Source organism: Sinocyclocheilus rhinocerous, unplaced genomic scaffold (assembly GCF_001515625.1).
Source record: "Sinocyclocheilus rhinocerous isolate Xijiao unplaced genomic scaffold, SAMN03320098_v1.1 scaffold182, whole genome shotgun sequence".
NCBI lineage: Eukaryota > Metazoa > Chordata > Actinopteri > Cypriniformes > Cyprinidae > Sinocyclocheilus > Sinocyclocheilus rhinocerous.
In genome coordinates this window covers 722573-724379 of record NW_015655576.1, presented here as the reverse complement: position 1 = coordinate 724379, position 1807 = coordinate 722573, and the positions used below count along the sequence as shown (strand labels likewise).

The following is a 1807-nucleotide window of genomic DNA, read 5'->3' as shown; positions in this document are numbered from 1 at the left end:
GCATAAGCTGTCATATGGGCAGCTGCTGTTTACTGATACAGACTGAAAAATACTTTCATTTTAAATATGAAATACTATCTAAAGCACAGGCGCTATAAACAAATCTTGGTTATTGCAGTTACGCATTTGTTTTATGGTAAACCCATGCATTCACATACTTTTTGCAGCTGTAAATGACCCTTGATTGAATGTACTTCAGTGTGGTTTTATTGTATTCATGTGTTTTCTCAACAGCTGTAACAAAAATATGATGATACTGAATTTTTTGTTTGGAAGAGACCATTCAGAAAATTATTCTAATTTAAGAAGCTTTTGAACTCTTTTAGTCTGAAACCAATATATTCAGAATGTAACTGTTATTTATAAACACACATGTAATCAATTTATATTGTATATTTACATCTAAAGTTTGAGAAAACAGACTTACTTCCGTTTTTATTGCGAGAGCTAACAGTATTCCAGCAATCACACTGAGCACAATTAACAGCTACTGAAATCAGGGCGACTGATGTCCTCCAAGAACTAAACCAAGTCTCTACAAAAAGTAGAGACTAAGCACATATTAAATTATTTTTATATAAAGGTGCTGAATGAAAGATGTTACAGTACTGCATTTACATCAGGCATTACAGCTTCAGAGATCTGTGAACTCTGTCAGAAAGGATGGTGATCACTGATTAGCTTCAGAAGACTTGGACTACAGAACTTGAGTTGTATGGACTGTTACGACACTTATTTAATCCTGGTAATGATGGTGGACACTCAGAGGCAAAGGAGAGTAGGATCTAAATGCAGTATTTATTACACAAACAATAATCCGAGGACAAGGAGCAAAATACAAGAAACACAAGTGCAGAACTGAGGACAGCAACAACACATCCAACAATGGACAAGATCCGACAAAGAACACGAGAAACAGGAACACTGGAGTTTAAATACACAAGCCCTGCATCTCAATGTTCATACTATCCATCATAGTATGTGAGATTAGAATAAGTGTGTCCCAAAGCATAGTATGTTCTACTATTTCAGCACACTCTAAAAAATGCTGATCCATGCACACACTCTAAAAAATGCAACCGCTGGTTGGGTTAACAGCATTTTTTAGAGTGCACTAACTACAAACATGGCGGATGTGTGGGACCGACGGTTAAGTAGAGAGATTTAGATAAAGAAGTTTGAGTTCTAATAATCAACATTTAACCTGCTAAAAATATTTATTTAATGTTATCTGTTATATTTCACCTGCAACAACAATGTGAACTTTTATAAACATGCATTTGGATGTCAACTTTTAAATGCATCATTATGCAAAAAATATGAGCAGATTTCTCCACATAAAGACCTACGGCTGGCAGATCAACGTGCTACTTATTTTCTCTCCAGCACAGTAGGAAGTTAAATGAAATGAAATGTGGAGGATGTTAACTGTGACAAGATGATTTACAGGCCAGTTTACAGTGACAGGGTGTGTGTAAATATGCAACAGAGCGGTCTGTTAAAGACGCAATTGTATGACGTGATAGTTTGTCCCAAAGCTTGCCTACTCTTCTACTACCAGAGGCGGACAAAGTACTCAACTCCATTACTTGAGTGAAAGTACAGATACTGCTGGTCAAACATTACTCCATTACAAGTAAAAGTCGTAAAGACATATCTTTACTTAAGTAAAAGTACAGAAGTACTTGCTTTTAAAAGTACTTAAGTACCAAAAGTAAATTTCCTTTTTTATGTCAATGCACCGTTTTATTGTTGTACGTAGTAGTACTTACAATACTTCTGAAGCAACTTAGAATACATTACACCT

General features: G+C 35.4%; 1 long non-coding RNA gene across 1 annotated transcript in view; it reads left to right on the top strand.

Annotated features, from left to right (window-relative positions):
• The first annotated feature begins 946 nt into the window (after positions 1 to 946).
• Positions 947 to 1807, top strand: part of LOC107718571 (uncharacterized) — a 15985-nt gene continuing 15124 nt past the window's right edge. The window contains exon 1 of the long non-coding RNA XR_001637432.1: positions 947 to 958. This is a non-coding gene — a long non-coding RNA (uncharacterized LOC107718571). The remainder of the gene's footprint in view (positions 959 to 1807) is intronic.